At 39.1% G+C, this 23,211-nt stretch overlaps 1 protein-coding gene across 1 annotated transcript in view; it reads right to left on the bottom strand.

The window, feature by feature from the left end:
* Nucleotides 1-21,643, bottom strand: part of lin7a (lin-7 homolog A (C. elegans)) — a 33,900-nt gene extending 12,257 nt beyond the window's left edge. Inside the window, exons 1-2 of the mRNA XM_053313922.1 lie at nucleotides 21,617-21,643; nucleotides 7,709-7,827 (exon numbers count right to left, since the gene is read on the bottom strand). The gene's annotated coding sequence lies outside the window, so the exon portion shown is untranslated. The remainder of the gene's footprint in view (nucleotides 1-7,708; nucleotides 7,828-21,616) is intronic.
* Nucleotides 21,644-23,211: the final 1,568 nt, after the last annotated feature.

The raw sequence follows: 23,211 nt of genomic DNA, 5'->3' as shown, positions 1-23,211 counted from the left end.
AGAGAGGTTTTAGCCTGCAGAGTTGGGTGGTAATTCTCTGTTGGTTCATCACTATGAGTAACTGCTTTCACATTGCATGTAGTCATTTCATCTATTGTGAATGTAAAATTATTTAGAAGAGCAGCTTCAAAATTATTTTATTCCCAGAATTTCCTGGTTTATCCGATCCGACAGAGCCTGGAGCACATTAGACAGTAGATAGCATTAAATACACTGTTGCCCATAAAGTTGGTTTTCAGACACATTCCTCTTTTTATTTTCTATTTATACACATCACTTATCAGCTGACCAAGTGCTATGAGATTGATCAATACAATTTTGAGAATATATACACTTAATCTATTAAGAATAAATCACATTGTCACAATAATTTCATGAGAAGAAGTAAAAAATATTGTATTCCAACTTCATGGGCAACAGTGTATTATTTTTTTGGATTTGGATAGTGACAGAGGAGGTAATGAAATCAAATATGTGCCAGTCCAAATCTGGGAAGTCTTGGATCCTGTTCTGGCAGGATCTGGCACAAATTAAGCCCTGACCATCTTTCCTGCAGGCATCTTTAGCAATTCCCCTGCTGCATCTTCTTTAGCCATTCCTACAACATAATTTCCCGTCAGTTCACCTTCTACTACATTTGTCTTTCCTGTCTGGTTCACCACAGAGGACAACACATGCACAAAGCACACACACTATCCCTGATAGGAAAGCAGCACTGGCACCTACAAGGAGGACACCACAAAGCCTAAGAATAAAGAGAGACGCCTGCAGGGCAACTGACGTGACAACGCTGCTTGTATCTATGGCCTCCCGCTTCCTCTGAGTCAGAGAGACAGAGAAAGGGAGGGGGATGGGTAAAAAGCAAGGTCTTAGCCTGGATGACGTTCTTGGAAAAGGGTGAAACCAGCACAGGACATTACAATGCACTTCCTTACATGGTCTACACCCATGACGCAGAGGGAGAGTATCTAACATGCACACAGACTGACTTAAAGAACCTTTTATCATTTAACTGATTGTGACGTGGGAGGCTGGTAGCATTGCAATGGAGTCAACACAAATCCTCCACTCTTGCGGCTTTTGCTTTTTATTAAAAAAAAAAACACAGTCAATTATGTTGATTGAGAATCTCTGGTGAAGTGGAAAATCAACTGCACTGTTAAAGCTGCTGAAAGATGCAATCGCTCCAGCCTGGTTTTTTTTTTTTTGCACTTCCTGTGTTTGTCAAGTGCGACTCTCCAACCGAATATACAACAAATTCCTACTCTCCATCATTTCCAGCTGGTTAGCTTTTCCAGTCATCTCGTCTTGTGTCCTTCCTTTCCCATTTGCAAGGCTGATTGACCCTGACAACTCATTCAGGCTGATTCAGTGAGACATAGACCCGAGATTCTCCCGCTTTCTGTCATTGATGAACGTGGCGGAGAAAGACAACCAGCTTCACCAAACTCTGTCTCTTCGTCATTTAGCCCAACACTGCTGAACAGGCTCTTTTCCCTGCCGTCTATTCTTCGCATTGACAGCCGGCCCGTCTTCTTTAACAAGGCTGATTCATGTTCCGTAAATTCTATTGACGTCGAGTCGAAGCTAAGATTTGGAGGGGGACTTACAAGAGAGTTTTCTCTTACGGACATGATTAGTATGTCCACCCTGTCAGGACATATATTGACTCACCAGACTGAAATGAGCTACATCAAATAAGTGTGCAAAGGAAGGAATCATACCGCAGATAAAACAAGGTCTGGACTTGAAAGAAAGGCCATCTGCAATAATGAAATGTCACAGAGGTGACTGTGATCAAAATGAATGACTGAGGGGTTCGGGCTCATAATTCAACCTGTGTTTTATGGATCTTTCTCTCTAACCTCAGAGAGCCAGCCCAAGCATGCACCGCTCAGTGTTCCCAGTAAGCTATCATTCACTTCTTTTAACGGATCTTTTAACTTAAGAGCATTTAACACTGACGAATGACATACAGGAGAGAATGCTGTTGAAATTAATCAGAATATGTGAAACACAATATATCTAGAATTGAACAATAGAGGTACTATGGTTTTGCTTGTTTCAAAAAGTTACAAACCACATATACTTTTATTACTACTGCACAGTCAGTACAGTCTTTTGGACTGACTAATGCACTTCAACTAATTTCACTTTTGATGAAAACCTACTTTAAGAGCTTCAGAATTGCTTGAGATGGGTAATCCATCACTAACACCATTCTTCGACAAAATTGTGCTCTTACTTTGTGGAAATATGAGTTAAAAAGTGGAAATGTATTCAGTCCAGCATAGTGCATTCATGTGCTGGCGGGATGTACTTTAATTTGGGAGGCAGCTGCCAAAAAGCATTGTATTCAGGAGTGATGAAAAAAAAAAGTCTAAGAAAAAGGACAAAAAGTACACGCATGGAAGTAATGAAGAAGATTATGTGAATTTTTTAAAAGGAATATACTGCTTTCTGACAGAAGGTGTACAATTTTCACAAGTTGGAGCTCCAAACAACACTGAAACCACAAACCAATCACTAGTCACATTATTGACAGGGATACATTACACTTGTGTTTTCTTTTCAGGATAATTTACTTCATCTTATGTAAATTTCAAATCACTACAAGTCTCATTTCACACTGAAATGCATCTGTGGTTTTCGTAGGGCCAAACTATATTTGGCATCAAGAGTCCAAAATATGTTGGAATGTGTTCTGAAATTTGGTTGGCAGCTCTTTAAAGTGAAGCTACAGTATGTGAGTTGTAGTAAATGGGATGAAAGTAACAAAAACCTTTAAGTGATATTGAAAGCACTTGTTTTGTGCCTGTTCAAAGGCTACAGTATAATAGCAGGATGCCGGATGTGAAAGGACAGATCATTTGGTAGAAAAATGAGCCCTGCTGTTTTAAATGCTTTCTCTTGTCACACACAGACATCCAAAAAATATGTTTATATCAGGCTGTTAAAACCAGTCTAATTGCTGCTTTCACACTGCAATTCCCTTCCACCCTGAGCCTGTTTCTCCAAACTGTTTAGGATATAAACAGACCATCGAGGGACACAGCTGTTGAAAACTGTAATACTCTACTATTTCAACTCCTTTAATGCTTTGTGTAATAATAGTAATAACCTACAGTATGCAATAGCCAGTACTTACAACCTGCCTTCCAGCTGGCTCAGCACCACAGTGAGGAGCTCTTATGTCATCAGCTCTCACAGACCTGTTATTGACAATAAACCATCATCAGCCTCGCTGCTGCTCACTAAGCTCGGGGTATCTCTGATGCTTGATCTTTGTTGGTGAAGTTTTCTGAATCTTTGCTTCTTGAAAATGGGAATCTGCTGCTGCTGAGGCTTTTTGAGAGGTTTTTGAGAATCATTGTCATTGCACTCCAGTGACTGGCACTGAGATCAGTCAGCCAGTTTCCAGACATGCAGTTGGTGCCAGGATGTGCCAGGCTTCCCCAAGCAGAGCAGAGCGGCGCTGGACCCATTGAGAGGAGAAGACTAGCCCATTCTTCGTCTCTGTCAATTTGCATGATGTCAGGGGTTTTTATGTAATATACTGTCAAAAGCCCTTTCCCCTAATTGGTGTCATTGCTAGTGTTGGCGAACCTTTCTTTTATTATAACCAGACACTGGCTGAAACATTAATGAATTTCCATATTTATGAAATAAAGCTTGTGATGTGTTATGCACATTATTCTGTTAAAAAGATTAAACTGCAATTAGAATTTAACTACATCAGTAAATTATGTATTTATTGAGCTGTATATCATTTATAACGATGTATCATATTTTATAAGATGTTCACACACTTTGTAAGTAAAATCATGATCTGTTGAGTAACTATGGTACACAGTACAATATTTGCTCTCATATGTAGTAGAATAGTGTAATACAAGAGAGTCAAAATGGTAATATAGAGCACTTGATAATACTGGAGTAATTGTACAGTGCTTAAGTAAATGTGCTTGAGTAAATGTGCTTTGTCATTTTCTATCACTGCTTGACTAATTACTATCTTGAAGGTGTGCAAATTGAAACTGCTAGAAAGGTCACAGTGGGTGTCTAATAGTGTTATGGTCACAGTTTCTTCTTTGGTTATACAGTTTGTATTTGACTCTGTCTGTCATGATTTTCCAAACTGTCCTTGAATATAGCTTTTGGAACCACTGCCCTTTCAGATTTGGATCTTTGGAGCTCTGTTGTCTCCAAACCTCCTACGGTGGCCGAGACCCGCCATAGCTGCAAATAAAAGTAACGCTGCAAACAAAAACAAACGCTGCTGCAAATAAAAAGAAACGCTGCAAATAAAAGACACACCGCAGCAAACAAAAAAAAAACAAAACACTGCAGCATATAATAAAAAAAACGATGCAAATAAAAAAAAGCCACAACGGAAGTGGATTACCGGGGACTGTTTTTGCCGAAACACCGGAAGAAGAAACAACAACAACAACAACAGGACTACGAATTGGAAAACGAACTAGAAAGTAAGTGAAAATGGTAGTGTTTAATGTCGCTACCTGTACTTTTAATGTGTTATTTGGTCAGGCGATGTAGCCCCAGGTTTGAAGTTGAACTGGAGAATGCCGGTGTATTGTTAGCTTCGGCTAACACGGGGAGACCACTAACGAGAGTTTGTATCATTAATAATCATGATAACAATAATCTAAGGCGTGGGTAACAATAATTATTTGGATTAATGTGAAGTTTAAGCTGTGTCCTCACAGTTTGTCACCGGCAACGTGAGGAACATCCTCAAAGCCACATAAACATTAGGGATGACTAACTGCAAACCAAACATCAATATGGTTTTCAGCATGTTTGAGGGTGACTTGTCTGTTTCAGCCAACATGGGGATGAGGATCGGAACTGCAGACACTTAAAACACGCTGTTCCGCCTACGGGACGGGTCGGAGGTTGGGAGGTAGCCACAAGGTCTTCTGAATGTTTTAAACACCAACCCTTAAACATATTTATTCATGCCGTACATTGTTAGAAAGCATAGGTTGCCCTGATTCATTCAAGACCACTCACGAATTATATTGGTTGCTCACAGCCGTAATAGTATTAGCGGTTAGCTCGGCTAGCCACTCAGCTAAAGTAAAAACAGCTATAATCTCTACATACCTTCAAAGTCTTCCCTTTATCCACAACGATCATCTTATGACTAGGACTTTCTGTACAGCTCGCCAAGTATCCATTCTTGTGAAATATGAAATCCGTTTCCATAACATCGAAATACTTTCCTCAATATGTCCATGTATTTAGTCCAACACGTAACGTAATAACACAAATAACAAACCATATACGGTCCCTATTACGTCTTTTCCTGACATACACGTACAAGCAACAACAACAACGACAGTAATAAGCTGCCGGAACTATGTAGCCGTCAGTTGTTTCCACTCTCGTTAGTGGTCTCCCCGTGTTAGCCGAAGCTAACAATACAACAAGTTCGTTTTCCAATTCGTAGTCCTGTTGTTGTTGTTGTTGTTTCTTCTTCCGGTGTTTCGGCAAAAACAGTCCCCGGTAATCCACTTCTGTTGTGTTTTTTTTTATTTGCATCTTTTTTTTAATTATATGCTGCTGTGTTTCTGTTATTTGCAGCGGCGTTTGTTTTTATTTGCAGCGTTTTTTTTGTTTGCTGCGGTGTGTCTTTTTATTTGCAGCATTTCTTTTATATGCAGCAGCGTTTCTTTTTATTTGCAGCGTTTCTTTTTATTTGCAGCGTTTCTTTTATATGCAGCAGCGTTTGTTTTTGTTTGCAGCGTTACTTTTATTTGCAGCTATGGCGGGTCTCGGCCACCGTACCCAAACATTATGTCCACACAAACTAATTTGCATAAACAAATAAAAAAAATGTTTATACTCAACATATCTGCAAAATGTTCACCATCAGTTTATCCAATTTGATTTCCTACAACATCCCCTCCTGGCAACTAAAGCATGATTAACATTTCTATATTTTGCCACCTAAAAAGACTTGAATGAGGTTTGACAAATACTGAGATAAATATTGTAAAAGACAATACTTCCAGCAGACTTTAGCATGAGAGAGGACATGCCCACTTTCTCAGTTTTACTCCAAACCATCATCTCTCCCTTACCAAGTCCTTTGCTGGCCTAGACCTAACAAGGTGTGCTGCAGGACACAAACCTTGATCTCAGGTGTCAAAGTCATGTCAAGTTGTATGCTCAAACATGCACCTAGATGCATGATGCTTGCAGTATAATGAAGGATGTCACATTAACCTGAAAAACATTGTTTAATGTAATGCAGGCAACAATTATCTTCCCTCCCACGTTTGCTAATTGTCTGCTTTCATTCCAGGACTAATTACATGTTCATTTTGTTTACAATTCTCTTGCCACACAGATGACACATCTGTTTCTTAGCTCCTAACTCGGTTTGGAGCTTAACAAATACATGCCACTATAGTTCTACATTATATCACAACCAACAAGATACTTAAATATCCTAGATTTGTGGTTCATCATCAGCCAGTGCAGTGAGTCATACAGTCATATAGAGTAACTTCTCTTGTTTGCTTTGCACTCTGTCATCCTCATGAATGATGTTAAGATGATGGATCATCGTGTGGCTGTTTGCGTGCATGTGAATGAAAGCAGAGAGAAATAAATACTACTGTTTATGATTTGCTCTTTATTCCGTTACCATAAAATGTGATTGAAACCAATCTCTAACAGTGATTTGCTTAATTAAAATTCAGTGTAACAGGCTTAGCAAACCTTCAAGATAATGAAATGCTCATAATGTTTTCTGGGCCCGTGATCATTTAAATACTCCGTGTGAATTTTTCATGCAGTTCAAAACTCAGTTTTTGCTGTTCAGCTCCAGCAGTAATAAGGCAGAGCAATAATCTCTGACATTTTCATAATGCTGCAGCCATTTGTTGATTGATGTAAAACCACAGAGACTTAAAAGTGCAAGTTCTGATTTTTGTTCTTCTTATAGTCATAAATCCTCATTCAATCAACCCTGACTGAACAGGTGAAAGAGCAACTTAAAGGTTAGTTTCAAAATGTTCTAAGTCTGTGATAAAACAATATTCAGGTGTCTACATGAACACTGAAACATGCTGCAATCATTTCTCCTGTTCATACTGACCATTAAAAGATCCCCTTTCAAATGTACTTACAATGTAAGTTATGGGGAACAAAATCCATACTCTTTATTTTAAGCAAAATTGATTTAAAGGTTTAGATAACATGAGGATTCAGTCATCTGACCTAGTGAAATAAAGTGGATATCTTCCAAGTTACAAGTAGTCTTTTTAGTTAACCCCCCCCCCCAAAAAAAAAACAACATATTTGTGTTCAATGGATAGTGTTTTACTCTTCAGTTTTGGGCACTTAAATTAAAAGTGCATTGTGAAGGGATCTCTAATGGCCTGTGTGAGCAAGAGGAATGATTACAGTGACGTGTCAATATTCATTTGGACAATTGCTTTGCCCTGACTATTGTTTTGGGAGAGACATGGTAAATTGTGAACCTATCTTTAACCATCAACTTTAACATCAAGGAAAAACAACACTGAGCGCACTGTGTGATTAAAACTGCAATGAAATAAGACCATAACAAGGAGTACAAGTACCAATAAGATGATCTAAATATTTGCTAATGAGGAAGACATGAGTCATGTTAATGTTTACAGACCAGCAGCTCCTTCCACTGACAGTGACTCACCTCTCTGATGGCTGTACAGAACTCACTCTGAAGGACCTTCTTCAGGGATTGGAGCTTGTGACCGGGAACATCACCCGACTCCTGCAGCTTCTCCAGCAGCTCGATAGCCCTGGCAACATCTAGCAGAAAGAGGGAGAGATGCTGGCTGTGAGTATATATGTGTGTGAATACTCATGCCAGGAGGACAGAGTGGGGGGAAAAGAAAAAAACAAAAAAACACCCAATTCAATTACATTAACAGCACAGCTATGAGAAAGGCGCTAGAGCGAATCAATGGGTGGGATAATGGAAAGAAACTCAGTCAAGGCCAGAAGGGGCGAGAAAGATAGAATAGCAATCCCATCCATGGATCGTTTGCTTTGGCTTGACTTATGCATGAGAATAAAGGAGAGCAGGAAAGAGTCATGGGCTCATTTGTTCAAAGTTAAGGCTTCCTAGTCAGAGTATAGGCACCTGCAGGTATTACAAAGCATTAACACTAAACTCCAAGCCTTAAGTTAGAGGCTATGACTCTGGGTGTAGTGAGCTCTCCGCCACTAATTAGTCTGCACCGAATGAATCCGCCAACTTGGCTGATTAATTTCTTGCCCCCTGATACTGGCAGGCCCAATAGAGATACATAATCGAAGGAGAGGGAAGTGATTTGGTACTCAATCACTGGACTCGGACTGTTGGGTCAATAACATGTTTTATTCAGCTTGTGTCACCAGAGACGAGTGACCACACAAAGAGATATGATTGGTTCAGTTATATAGTGGAGTCGTAGTGTTTTCCCATGTTCTTCTTTCACCCCAAAAGACAACGGTCCGGCTTGTTGTTGCTTGTAATCCTGTAAACTGTACAATGTCACAGAGTAATGAAAAGGTTAACCACAAGTTCCTAGACCAATTGCAACATCTTCAAACTCGAAAGGCTTGTTTTGTCAGAAGAAACCCCCCCCCCCCCCCCGAGCAGAATTCCAGCACCACACAGTGAATACATGCTCTTTAAACAGCAGAGAAGAAAGCTGTCTAGTTATTTAATTCAACATTATATTTTTCTGCAGCAAACAGAACACCCACACCTCATTTGACTGACAGCCGAGCCGCTGGTTTAGATTCATGTCACCTCACTAAACAACAACAGCATCTCTTTTTAAGACCTTACACAGCCATGCTTGGCTTCCCAACAGGGATTGATCAATACAGAAAAGGTGAAGTGCACACATACATGTTGTTCATCGTGGAGCTTGTTCTGCATCAGCGAGCATACAGTATGCAAGAAAAGTGGTATGAACAGCTTGACATGGCATGTTTTTTTCACTGCTGTAAGTAAAAATAAGTCGATTAATCAACAACAATTTATATACTTAAGTGTTTAAATCATGTTTTAATTAATTATGTAATTGTAAATTTTATATCTTTCAGTTTTGAATCGTTGGTCAGACAAAACTAGCCAATTCGTTCCAAAGATCGTGTGATAAACAATCAATAGATTATTTAATAATGAAAATAATTCTTAGTTGCAACCCTAATTAAAAGCACAGTTAATATGAAGCCTCCTATGAAAACATTAAAGGAGTACTATACTATATGTATATAGTAAAGGAGGGTATATCCGGGTTCACTTTAACAGGCAGTAAAGACAAACAATAATACAACCTACTCCTCTCCAGCACTGTCATCTTACTACATGTTGTACCCGTGCCTCTTTTCACAGAACACTGTGATGTACACAAAATGTGCTCACAGACATGACACACACACACACACACACACACACACACACGCTGATATTGAATTTTGGGAATATAGAGTAACTCAATAAAGCAGATGGCAGACTGAGGAGCTTTTACTGTTTGCAGACCTGTGGGAAATGAGAAAAAAAACAAGTAGTCTGAAGCTCTGACTGAGTGAAAACTGTATAGGGCCGTAAAAAGGAAATGTGAAACAGACCAAGATCTCATTGCATTTTCCCTTCACATTACATATAGAGACAATGAGCACGCCTCACAGAAATCCAATGCGTGTTTCTATTTCCAGCGCTCTGTAATAATGCTCTGCAGATTATATTGATCCATTTTTTTGCAGGTTCAGTTCACGTCGAGACTGGTTACGGCTTGCGAGAACTAGACCAGTGAGAGTCGTACTGGCAGATGAGAGCTGGCAATGGGACTAGTTGCCAGGATAATGCTAATCAGCCATTAATCAAACTTCTCTACTTAGAGTCTTATACAAGTACATGCAGATAGAATTAAACACTCATTTTCCTGTAACTCGCCTGCTATTCCCAAACCAACTAGCAATTGCTAGTTCCCGCCATTTCCAATCACCTGATCCCCACAACAACTTACACTCCTGCTTCTCCATCCCAACTCCCTCCTGATATACACCTGCCAACTTCCCCTTGCTGTACTTCATGCCAGATTTTCAACTGGGCCATCTTCGTCATTGCGTTCCAGCCTTTTTTTTGTCTCTTTTCTGTTTGCTCTATTTTATATGACACAGGAATGAGGGTATATAATGAGGTAGGAAGATACGGGTGGATACACTCAGCATGATGAATAGAGAGATTACCTGTAGGTGTGCATGGAGTGGATGTGTGGTGAATGAAGTAGCTGGGTGTGAGTTTGGGCAGATAAGTGTTTGAATCATTGATGATATTTGTGGCAGCAGTAATAGAAGAATCATTATGCAACCTTAATAATAATGATTATTGGATGATCTTGAAGTTTTAATGTACTGTATGATTGTGTTAGTGAGTTTCCATTCGTATGCCTGACTCTAGATATCTATGAATCTATATGATTGTGGTTGAGATTTAGGAAATTCTGAATATTGTTCATTGAATTATTCTGATTTTTTTATTTTGAACATTTGTTCCCTGTTTTTTAAAGATTCAACCACTGATGATAAAACAGTGATTTATTTTTTCCAATCCCAAACAAAATAGTTTTCTTGGCGGTAGTTATGGCTACCAGTAGAGGCATTGTGATTGTTTTTGTGATGCATCAAGTATATCAATTCTCCTAGTACTGTATGTAAGATGAGGACAGGGGGATGCTGCACCCACACTGTGATACTTTCAGGCAGAGCCAGAGTGCACGACAGCAGGGTACAGTGAATGCATCTTATGTTGATGGACATATTTGAGTCCAGAAGTCCTTACTGATGCTGATGTTAAAAACTTTTCCCCATTTATCTATTGGAAAAGGTACGGTGGAGACAGTGGAAGATAAAAACTTGTATAATTTTGACAGAGGTTGTTTGAATTAGTCATTTTATTGATGTCTAATTGGGTAGTTGGTGGTTGAAAGCTGTTATTGAACGCTTTTGGTTTTTGCCTTGATTGCCTGCTTTAAATGACTGTTTTTTAAGTATAGCGCCTTCCTGCTTTCTTAAGTAATGTGTTATTTTCAATGATGAGATGTAGTGTTGATGTATTATGCCCTTTTTTCCCTTCCATTTGGTGCCTGTCATGGGTGATTTGTTAACAAGTAAATCTGTGCCAAATGGGTGTATGTGAGCTAGGTGACATTGTGAAGTTTGTCATGTTATTGACTTTCCATCAGGCTGACAGAGTTGTGGCAATTACAGTGTTTTTAAAGCAGTTGTGGGTTTTTTTTACAGTGTTGTTAAAGAGCGGTAGGGCCTTGATTGCTATTTCTTGGCATCCTATTTGTTCTGTATCCAGCCATGAGTGATGATGGTAGGTTTTGAGAATCCATTTGGTAATATCTTGTACTTGGTTGGCTGCCCCTAGGTTTCAACTGCTGCCAGCGTTTTTGAAACTCTGCCAGCTTCTTTTTTGCCCCCCTTTTCTACTTGGATGTCTGTTCTGTCTGTTTACCTGTTTCTCACCTTTGCTTGCCTCAACGATCAAGTAAACTCTGCTTTTAAATCATCTGCACAGCTGTCTTGTTTGAGTCCGAGCTTTGCTTTACTACGGCGTACAAAACATACAGTGCGGGTCGATTTTTGTGTAGCACTCTATAAAGCTCAATAGATGGACTTGAGATAGGATCCAGACCAAATAACAATTTAACCCAAGGAACAAAATTTTACCCCAACCTGATATGGATCGCTTCTGAGTGACATATCTCTACCAAAATCACCTCAGCTGTCATCATTCAGCCGCTTGCTAGTCGCCACAGTTAGCAGTGTTATTGTGGAATGAAGTAAAATGGATTGTTAAACACTAACTGAAAGAAAAAAAAGAAAAGTTGACAGTGAAAAAGAGTGGAAAGCATTTAAGGATGACTGGACTGAGAAATACACATTCATCCCCCTAAGGGAAGTGGAATGAGACCATTGTGCTTGATTTGCAATGAAACAGTGGCCATGATGAAGAGTGGGTATGTGAAATGCCCTGCAGACTTTGCTTTTTATTTGTCCAGGTTTTGAGATATCTGTCTCTGAGATTACTACCTCCACCCAAAAACAACAGAGGTAAAGGTAAATCTGCTTTGGCTGCTCACAGCATTGAAAAACTACACTCAAAATATTCAGCAGCATCATCTTTCCAGAGACAGTGTCCTAGTTACTCTTGATAATCCACAGAAGTGACTAACATTATGAAATATGTGCTTTCGTAATTTGACTGGACTGACCCTTTAAACTTTCTATAAAAAGGTGGAAAAACATTTGTCCATGTGACACCACTTAATGTGTCTAATCACAAATGTACTTGAATATTTTCATCAGAAAAAGACATCCACCATATGAGGTTTTAAAAGCTAAAACACCCACAAGTGTGTTGTATCAATATTTCGAAGTGATAAAAAAAATAAAATCATTGATTGAAAAAACACTGATTCTGAATAGCTCATAATGAGAAGGTACACGTCTAAGCAGCAAAGGCATCTGTCTAGGAGGTTTATAAGCATTTCCTTCTCATTAAACTTAGGTCAAGGGCCATCTAGGAAAGATTTTTTTTCTCTCTCTCTTTGCCACTATTTGCTTTCACATCCTCATTAGCACCATTTTCCTCATCCACATCAAGGACTTCGACTGGGCGTTTGGAACTTAACTTCAAAGATTGATATTGAAGACATTTCTGATGCTGCTTTCATCTCGTGGATCAGAAGCGAAGCCTGCCCATTTCCAGATATAATCTTCCCAACTTAAATTAGAGTAATTTTAAATTTCACGAGCTATGCATCAAACAGTTTAAATTCAATTAAATGTTCGACCTTTACCTATAATGACAGCTATTGCGGTCCTTTTGCAAGTTTTATCCCCATGTAACAGCAAAGGGACACAGGAACAGTGATTACAAGACAATGTAATTGCTGGTATCCGTAAAATGATGAATGATAATAAGCGGTGTACAGTTCTCTGGCTCTCACTCAGCAGCTCAGAGGTAATGAAATGTCTGCTGGTGCTGTATTGGCAAATTTTCACTTTACTGCTCCCAGTGATATCTTATCTCACATCCCGAAAATATGGCTGTGAAGATGTTATGCTCTGCTGTCATGCTGTTTTTCATTCACACGAGAGATATTGTTGTGTGAGGAAAGTGTGTAAACTAATCCGGGTATGCTCTTAGTGGGGCAAGAAAACAGTTCTGATAAACTGGATTATTTCTAACAGATTAAATAGTTTAGTCCTCAGTTCTACTCTACGACTCAAATGAACTGCACAGATTTCTGCATGCTTGATGTAAAAAGTGGGACATGAAATGAGCTGTGTGACTGATCAGAGAGTTGTAAAAGCCCAGGGGACGAAGCACTGAATGGTGATTGCGTTCCGTGACAAAGCAACTCAGATGACTGTGAGGGGATCACGAGTTACGTCACATTAACGGGAAGTGATTCTCGTATCAGATGTTCAGTGAAATTACACATTACATGACCTAATAGTCTGACAGAGAGAGAAAGAGAGAGAGACAAAAAAGCCCCTGGATGTGCACTCTGATAACACTGACATAATCACGACGAAGGACCACACTCCTCTCGTGTTTTACCTTCAGCTGAGAAGAGAGGCTGACAGAACAAATGAAGCATAGTTCAAGATAACGCCAAGTATGTGCTCAACACCCACATGGTGTGCCTATGTATCATCTATGAATAACTTCAGCTGGAGGGAAATACAGAGAATACTATCCCATCCTTGACTAACCAATGCTGCTACACAATAACAACATGCATGGACACCTCTGGATTTGTTTTATGACACGTATAAAATAACAAACACACACCCACACGCTCTCAGAAGCAAACATAATGTAATTTTACACACATAACCTGTGATGGTCTAAAATATGCTTCAAGGCATCGTCGTCTAGGGGTCGTTCTGTGTGATGAGAGCCTTTACTTGTGTACCCTGGAGTACAGCTTTTGATGCTAACACTTCTGTACTTTTACTTTAGTATGATTTTGAATATAGAACTTTTACATTGAGCTTAGGACTGGGTGATCATTTATTACTATCCTTTATCAACTTTCAGTGCAATCTTGTTATCATTTTACAAATTACTGGTGTTCAAATTAGATTATGAACAAAAAATAATGAGTTGTTGAAAGTTATGCTTGGCAAATATTAGGTGTATTGTTTGATATTATGTGCAACAGTTCACCGCAGTGAATATCAGATTATCTATAGACATGCTAGCAACTCTGTGTAGCTGAGGCACAGCTACGTGGCAAGCTAAATGCTAGTGCCAGCATAACAACATCCTAGCATGCTAATGTTTAGTAGGTATAATGTTTATGATGTTCACTGTCTTAGTTTAGATTGTTCACATTCTAATATTTACTATGCTGATTAGCACTACCCCTAAAAGTACGGCTGAGGCTGATGGTAATGTTCATTTTGTCTGTATTTAGTCATAAACCAAAGAACACAGACACATTAGGAAAAGGTAAAGAACCACCAAAGTTATAACTCTTCATCTTGAGGGAGACATTAATGTCTGTACCAAATTTCACAGAAACCCATCCAATAGTTGCCATTATATTTCAATCTCGAATAAAATGCACTGACTAACCTATTTCAAATCTACTTCAACCATATCGCCAAGCCTAAACTGTGGGATTGCTTCTTAATGTTTTTAGCTGGAGTCAGCCGGTTCACAATTTTCTGCACCTTTAAACTTTGTCTTTTATCTGCCAGCCACTAATTCATTCCTGAGCCTGCTATTCCCCCCCTGCCCATCAGTTGGTATCAGTATTTTTTTGACTTTCATACCCAGTTTCTCATCCTCTAAGTATGAACATAGCCCATTCCTTAAGTTAAGATCAGTTATTGTGAAACCCATTTTTAGCATTTTTGTTCTGATGACCTGTTCTGACTGCTCCCTGTTAGCATGCCTTACTTTTGACCCTTGACACAGTAAACCTCTGCCTGTCTTACTGTCACATACAGATCTGAACACATGGTGCAACAACAAGATAAACTCAGGCAGGCAATCTAATCCCCATTTCACTGGAAATGCAATGGAGGGAAATCAACTTCCAACTTCCAGTGCTTTATTGTATTATACTGACTTAAATCTAGAGCCATGATGAGCTGATAACGCTCCAGGGAGTGATGCAGTGGGTCCAGATGTGCAACATATGTACAAGGTTTTATTTCTGCCTCAATGATACCTTCACACTCAACACTCAACACTGACAACTTTCAGTCTGCCAAAAGCAAACACACTGTATGCAACTGGGTCATTCTCACTGTGTAATTTGACTGATTCTTCTTACATAGAAAAAGAAAGAGGAGTTGATGCTGCTGTATCTAAGTGAGGAGGTTTTTAAGGAACAGTGACACAGGGGAAAAAAGCTCTTTCTATCTCATTATCTGCCAGAAAAGAATGACCAAGGTATTGCAGTGAGCAATGGAAAGTCATGAGCAGTAATTATAGAGTATCTTTTGATGTCTGGGAGAAGTTGTGACACCATTCAAAGTAACTTAGTGCACGCTACATCAGGATACTGTAACAGTGTAATGCACTGCTGCCATATTAAGTAGAGTAATGACACAAGCAGGGATCCTGTCAGCAGTTAATTTCCCTCTGCTATACTTAGGATGAGATTCTCATTAGTGATACTTACTGATTAAATGAGCTAAGTTTAATGTGAGTTTTTTTAATTACGTGACTTGTCAGGACTTCACTAATGCCTTCTCTGAACAAAGTTTCCATTGTGTGTTGATGATGGAGTGACAGTATTAATGTTCATTACTGAATTTCCAGAAACTAATGTTAAAAGTGCAATTAAAATCCTTAAATTCTGTGCTTTTTTTTTCTTCAAAAAACTGTGTCAAACTGCTTTTACTGCAGGCATTTCCTCCACTTTTATACTCTTATAGGAGCATAAGGATTTCTAGTGCTTCAAAAAGAATAAAACATATTAATGGGAGACAGCCTCATTTCCCAAAATGTTTCATGCAGTTTTCTTCTCATTTTTCACCTCAGATTGAAAAGTCCTGAATGGCTGTACTGTACTGAGTCAAGCACTGGAGACCTGACCGGTTGTGTTTATTGTGTTTGCGAGAAGACTGGAAAGTAATTGAAACATTCATTCTCTTTCTTACTAAACAAGATGTTCAAATGCATCATTAATCATTTTTGATAAGGGAACAAATCTATTTTTGTTGTCAGTCGCCTAGCAACAGTGTTCGCAAGATTTCAATCACTTGAATGCCAAACATACAATATACTTGACTTCTAATGTTGAAAATATGACCTAATGACTTTAATTTGAAGGCAGCGTTATAAGGGGAGAATGGCAAGGCAGCGATCAATATATTCAATTTGAATGGACCTTAACAATGTGAATTTCTAGTAAATTATTACCAAACAGCTTAAGCATGCAATGAGAACAACAAAAGAAACAGCAGAAACAAAAGAGTTTTATGTGTTCAATTAGACTGGAAGGACATCAGAGTACACAAACCCTAAGACATATAAACACTTAATATAAATCAAATGTGTTTTGTCTCATTGTCTGGCAATGTGTTTTCCATGTGGAAAACTGGTCAAACACCAATGATATCGCTCATAAAGACAATTGTGGAGCAGCCCATGTTATTTTTTGGACATTTTCAGCTGGGCAAAAATCCTCTTTTGGCATCAATCTGTCAAACCCAAAAAAAGCTTTATCATTCCTATATTCCTGAACACATCAGGGAGACACAAGAGTGTTGTATAAGAGGTGGGCTACAGATACAAACTAGCACCAACTCAAACAAACCAGAATGCAATGCAGCTATAGGACGTGTTGTGTTTTTGAGTAAAGGGGGTGACTGATGGTCCTTTGTTTCTACCACACCTACCCAGCAACACGCATTGAATACAAATTCATCTTTCTCTTCCTAAAAGTCCAGAAAAGTTTACTGGGAAATAAGGACATTTCTAACTAAGGTAGAACAGACAAAGCAGAGTAAAGAGAAGTTAGTACACCAGCAAAATACATCCAGTTCCATCGATGAACAAAAATAGTATATTAAAGGAACCAAACATCACAAATGGATTATAACAGTAAACTTTGAAAGGTGTAATCTTCCTTTAAAATGGTTAATTTACTCATTCAAACTAGCAGTGTAATGTTCTGAATCAGCTGTGTAATGACTTTAGATAGCAGCTAACATATTTCACAAAACCTCGTATGTTTCTCAGTGTTATTAACTTTAACAACAATGACGATGCACAATTTCATTACACAGAGACCAAAGCTCATCTCGTCACACACCCATAATCTTTATCCACACGTACTGGACGTAAAAGTAAAAATTAAACACTAAGCAAAATTGAAAGGAATATCATGGTTCAAAATGACTGTAGCTGAGGTCGGCCATGTGGCATGATGCTCTGGAAGGTAATTTCCCTGAGCTCTTCCAACATCAGGCTGTGACTAAAAAAGGTCATCCTCATCATTCGCTGATTAGAAAAAAGGCACAGAGCTGAACAAAGCCACAGTGACACATAATGAAGGCTTCCACGTTCGACAAGCTTCAACAGCATTGTTGTTGGGATCTGTTCACACTGGGAAACGCTCCAGTTTCTGCTATAATTAGTCCATTTACAATAGTCAGTAGAGCTGAGTGTAATTCATTTTCAGTACTTAGAAGCGTCATTTTGACAGAACTGCTGTGATGTAAATAAACACATCCACATCAGAATCTGAGCTCATTAAACTATGTGGTTGTGAATACATTTCAGAAATCTTGAAAAAATAAGAACATTTGTGACTTTAATGGTTGAAACTTAAATTTCCGCCTCAGCAGATGAAAGGAAAGGCTTAAATGACCTTTCTCTGACTTCACTCCTACCTTTATACCCTGAGAGATGCTATCTGGATGTCATGCATGCTAAAATAAATTGTCCTGAAAAGGCCTTGCCATCTGCCACTGCCACTTTGACCTGACTGTCCTTGGTGCCCTTGGCAACTCTGCAGCTAATTTCAACCATAAAAACAGAAATAATCACACTCTGAATGAGTCAAATGGGACGGCAGAGTTTTATCAAACAAGTCCTGTCCACACGCCAAGAGAATTAGCTCTAATTTGCCCTACTGCGACAATATCCTCCAAGCAAGACAAATAAATCACTCCTTGAGGGCTAATGGCTCCTGCATGAGCCTGTGGTGAGAGCAGGAACTGAAAACATTACACTCTCATTGTCTTCTTCATCCTCACTAATTAGTGGGCAGTGTCCCTTCAAAAGTCTCTATATGAACCTTTCTTTCTGCTTAAAGGGAGGTTGTTTGCAATGTCAACAGCTATGAGTGACGTCAGCTTGTCAGCGCCCTTTTAATCCTTCAAATCGCTGGTGTGACTGAAAGCATGTGATGGGAATAAGGTCGGGCCTCGTATCAGTGAACTCTCTCAGAAGGAAAACAAGGTCTGGGATTTCAGTTGCAGCTATTTCATTCAGGCTATTAAGTGCATGAGGCTATAAACTGTACAGAAATTGTTGGACTCACAGGAGTGCCCCACTGTAAAAAAACAACAACTTGACTTTCTCAACAGAGATGCTGTAGCCCAGAATGTGATGCAGCTACTGTATAAGATTTTGCATTCTGTATAAGAAGCACAACTCTCCTTTCCTCAAAATGAAAATCTTTTGCTTTGCTGCCCTTTCTAAGGTATTCCTGTTCTATTCTTCACTCTCTCTTCATACCTGTTCCACCAGCTGCTCAATGCAACAGGTTTGCAGCTCTGTTTGGGGGTTATTGAAGGTAATTCTCTACATACACACTATAGTTCTGCAATTATGGGATGTATTAATACAGTCTTAATGTACTTCAGCTGCCAACTCTAATTTAGGTTGACTAGTTTCTATCAAATTCAAGTTTTAGCCATGCTAGTGCCATGGCTCCAGAAATGACAATGACGGTCAGTTTGATGCATTGCCATTATATTTAGTATATTATCTGTCTTACTGACTTTGTTCATCATTGAGGTTGGCATTTTTAGGGTTTTGAGTGAAATATCTCTTTTGGTACATACATTCAATGTTCATGATACCTTAATTTTTCTTCTAGTGTCATAATCAGTTCAAAATTTGTAGTTTTTGCAAATGGTTTATGCCCAAATATCTGCAAAACTACCAGCCTTCTCATTAGCCTCAGCCATATTATATATCCATTGCTAATTAGTATATGTTAGCATGCCAACATGATGAAAATTATACCTGCTCAACACCAGCAGCATGTTAGCATTTTCATTTTCAGCATGTTGCACACAGGCTTTAGCATTCAGCTGGAACTGCAGATGTGTGTGGCTGACTCAGTCTTCTTTTATCTCACTTTTGGTAAAAGGGCATACAAAACTAGTGTTGAGATACACTCCCAGTGGCCTCTGCTCTGACTATTTCATGTGAAAAAGGTTGTCATCTCTGGGACATGCTTATTTGTAGTTAAAGGCCAACTCTGCAGAGAATGACGGTACAGTTTTATAATTTATACAGGGAGGGTGAAATCCATTGTTTCTGATCAGCTAACTTCCTCTGACAATAACAGGAAGATCAGTCATGTAAGATCTTTTCATCCTGCTGCGACCCAACAAACCAAATGGGAGCAGTGGAAATTAACATCTCTGTCCCATTTCCTCCCTGCGTGTGTTTGACAAACTCAAGGACTCTGCAGCTAAAGCCAACTCCCAACATAAGCCTACCTTTTCATTAGCAATTATAGTGTTTTCTCCAAAGTGGCAGCGACTGAAGAAAGGGGGGCCTATAATGTTGCCTCTCTCTCTCTCTCTCTCTCTGTGACGGCTCCAGTGTGAAACTATCATTACTACTTCCCGTGCCGTTATAGCTGCCAGCCACTGACTGGTTGAATTCACAGCACGTGAATATGGATTGGACCCCTGCACAGAGGCTCAGGTCACATCTGAGTCACTGCCCCAGTAAATGACTAAGATCAGATTAGGTTGAATGCTAACATTTACTGATATAGAAGACATTTATTGCAGCATCTGTGTTTTAAAGCCTGTTTAACAGTACTGCAAAGCCCCTCTCTATAATTCGTATGTGTTACTGGTGGGTGGGAAATGCGTGGGTTATATTGTTTATCTGTTTGCCTGGTGCAAGCTTTGGCTCATTTGATTAACTCTGCATGGTATAGCACTTGAGCATGCATCAGATTGTGCATCAGTAAAGCTTGACTGCCTAGAAGCATTAAACTTGAGGTTGCAATTAAGCACATGGACTAAAGTCGAATTCCTTATATGAGTGAGAATGATCAATCGTGACTAATTACTTGGATCCTAAATAACAGTGTGTAATATCAGACAGATTGATTCCACCATAATAATAATTAATTCTCCCACCAGATAAATGTATTTATAGTTACCTTCTGTGGCTCGGGAGCTGATGCTAGCTCTACTTGGCACAGAGGTAATAGTTAAGGTGTCTCCTTTCTCTATATTTGACGGCTTCCATTTCCAATGCAAGACTTGTGCAATATTACATTTCGCCAGCAGATATGCATTTAGTCTGAATGTAAGAGTGGGGATTTTTTGCATCTGTGATCTAAAAATAGACACTTTTAACAAGTCAGTATAGGGATTTAGAGTAAGTCTGTGCTTCTCAGGAGTGCGCTGTAATATCACATTCATGATAATACTAAAGGGATTCTTAGATTTGCTTTAACATTTGTACATTATTCTTAAATTAATTATATGACTTAGGCTGTTGAAAATGAAACAAATGCTACATGATGTGAGAATTCATCCTGGAGAAAATATAAATGAGGTCAGGGGATGCACAAATATTTGTTTAACAGATAAATACTCTATCTCAACCTAAAATTAAATACTCTATCTCAGTTTTTACTAAACACTGACATGCTATGCATGAGCAAAATAGGCTGGGATATATCACAATATATAATGAGCCCTTAATTACATTTTGCATTTGGTTTCCAACAAGTAGGTAGAAAAAGACCTGCTTCCTATTCATATTTGCTATGAGAGCACCAATCTGCCTTTGCACCTGCACTCATCAAATACAAAAGTTGTCTCCAATCTGACAAAAGTAGATTTCAGTGCTACCGCGCCTCGGTGGCTGAGGTATGCCTCTTTATGTTAACAGATGACAGAGAAAAAGCGAGCTGTAACAGAATAATATCAGCGAAGAGGTTACATAATATAGATGGAAATAAACCAAACGCACTGTAAGCAATGTAAGCATGTCCATCTGCCAAATAAATTACAGTAAATCAATATTTGTATCCATATAAACAGAGAGGAAACAAGCGCTCCAAAACGCACGCACAAAACCGAAAGGCTGGAGGTTTTGTTTTTTTTAAATTTAAAATAGCGTGAGCTCATATTGCCTTGAAATAACGACCTGTGCGAGCAATCAGTAGGAAATCCGAGCCGGATACAAACACCTGGATCGACCTCGGGTTGCCAGTTCCTTGCAGAAGTTTGAAAAAGCATGAAAAAACCTCTTTAATGAGAAGCAGAAATTACGAAGCTCCGAGCGCCTTACCTCGATCCAGAGTGAGCGGTTGGACCACTGTCGCCATGTCTGCTGTTTACTGGAGACTGGAAAGACTACCAGAGCTGCAGCATCACAGAGGGAGAGAGAGAGAGAGGGAGAGAGAGAGAGAGAGAGAGAGAGAGAGGTTGGGAGTGGTTTGGAGGAGGATTAATCTACCTCCATCCTCACAATATCTCATCACCTGGGATTGTTTGCAGAAGGAAAGCAGCTTTACAAACACAAAAGCATCGATATACATATATTGCACATGATTCAATATCTCCTCGACATAATATTGATTTACAGTGGGAAATAAAATAAGATTAAAACCTCATGATAATGTTTAAACATATTAAGAAAAGTACGATTTTTAATTTAATTTTTTAATTATTTTTTAGTTCATGGATAGAAAAGCACAGATCAGTTAAGACGGCATGTTTAACATGAATAAACTATATGGTCATAAAGTAAGAAAATATGATTACATATATATGATTAAAATGATTGGAATGAATCTTTTGCTATAACGGCCTTCACTCTTTTCCAAAGTCTTTCTACAAGATTATCAGATCATAAGAACAGCTGGAAGCACACTGTTGTCTAAAATAGTGTATGTTGTAGCATTATTATGAAAAACAGACCCAAAAGTGACACAAAAGTATAAGGACATGGGGTCTACATATTTTTGGCCATGTAATATAGCTCCTAAATCAGGGCAGCATTCAGGACCAATGCTCTGGACTGGGGACTAAATGAAAAAAACAAACATGCATGCTGCATCTCATGATCATGTGCACATGTGTGATTCTGAGCCTGCACGTGCAAATACTTAGCCATGCAATCCATTCATCCACTGCACTTTACAAATCAGTTGATTGCGACACCACACATGCCCATTAAGGTTTATTGTGAACTGCTGAGCCACGCTGCTAGTTCTCTTCGTTCTTACCTACATGTGCTGCATGCGGCCTGATAAGAACTGAATGATGACAGTGAACCTTAGTTGAAGGGGCCAAGGGATTAATCTTCATGTGTTACCACAGAACAGAACCAAACGGACTCTCTTCATTTACTGTAGATCTGTTGCCTAATGGTGCCTGCTGCTGTGGCATATCTCATACATGGCTAGTCATTTCACTTGACAGAGGCAATGCTGAACAAGAACAAGTAGCAAATCTCCAGTGAGGGCAGGACGTTAAGGCAGCATGACGTGTCACATGGCTCGCAAAGCATGACTTCGCCATGACAAATGCAAGCTGTAAGCATGAATACACACCTGAGACATGGAACAATATTTAGGCTTTCATGAGCACAGCTTCACGCTACATTCCCCAGTATCATGCAGACAGTGAAATCATTTGAATCTCATATGTCTCGCCTTGCATGAAAAGAAAAATCACTTAACCTACATCCATTTGGGAAGCAATTACCTCACTTCTGCCTCACTTCAATTCAAATTGGCAGCTATGGAATAAGTCCAAGGATGAAATGTTAAAAATGTAAAATCAATGTACCTGCTGAGTTCAGTTACACTTGATAAAAAAATGCAGTTTTACAGGAAATGTTCTGTATTATTTGACAGACTTGTTCTCTTTCTTTTTTTC

Source organism: Scomber japonicus, chromosome 23, assembly GCF_027409825.1.
Source record: "Scomber japonicus isolate fScoJap1 chromosome 23, fScoJap1.pri, whole genome shotgun sequence".
In the NCBI taxonomy this organism is placed as follows: Eukaryota; Metazoa; Chordata; class Actinopteri; order Scombriformes; family Scombridae; genus Scomber; species Scomber japonicus.
This window is presented reverse-complemented; position numbering and strand designations above follow the sequence as displayed.